Source organism: Hyaena hyaena, unplaced genomic scaffold, assembly GCF_003009895.1.
Source record: "Hyaena hyaena isolate Hyena2069 unplaced genomic scaffold, ASM300989v1 scaffold_30, whole genome shotgun sequence".
Lineage (NCBI taxonomy): Eukaryota > Metazoa > Chordata > Mammalia > Carnivora > Hyaenidae > Hyaena > Hyaena hyaena.
In genome coordinates this window covers 676,523-677,366 of record NW_024080662.1, presented here as the reverse complement: position 1 = coordinate 677,366, position 844 = coordinate 676,523, and positions in this window count along the sequence as shown.

Below are 844 nucleotides of genomic sequence, written 5' to 3'. Positions count from 1 at the left end.
AAGAGCATATGACTCTCGATCTGAGGGTTGTGAGTTCCAGGCCCATGTTGGGTAGAGACATTGTTTTTATTTTTTTATTTTTTTTAATGTTTTATTTATTTCTAGGAGAGAGAGAGAGAGAGACAGCGTGAGCAGGGGAGGGGCAGAAAGAGGGAGTCACAGACTGAAACAGGCTCCAGGCTCTGAGCTGGCAGTCAGCACAGAGCCCGACGCGGGGCTCGAACCCAGGAACCGCGAGATCATGACCTAAGCGAAAGTCGGACGCTTAACCGACTAAGCCACCAAGGTGCCCCTAGAGATTGTTTTTAAAGAGAACAAAAATTTTAAGAATTCTTTTAGCTTCCATAAACCTCATTTTCCTTACCTGCAAAATGGGTTTAATAACCATCTCATAGATTATAAAAATGAAAATAGATATCTGTAAAGCATCTAGCTCAACAATATAGAGTCCAATAATGAAATAGTCGGTCAACTAATCTTAGTTCTCTTAAAACTGAGTTAAACGTGAGTTTCTACATCCTGTCAGTGAAAACAAACTGTACTCTCTTAAGGCCTTTGTAGCAAAGGCAAAGAACTACCAGTAAAGGTAAGAGTTCTAATCTGGATCTGCAAATGGCAGATTGGCAACTCCGCCCTTGATTTTGAAAAGCAGGAACAAGAACAAGAACAAGAACAAGAAGAAAAACAACAACAACAACAACGAAATACGCAGGAAATTAACACAGGGCGTGAGTGACAGGATACTTTAGAGACCACATTTCCCAGCAGCCCACGCGCAGTCAGACACTGTCGCGGATTGGATGCCTCCTCAGGAGGCGGGTGGTGTGGGGGAGGGGACAAGCGC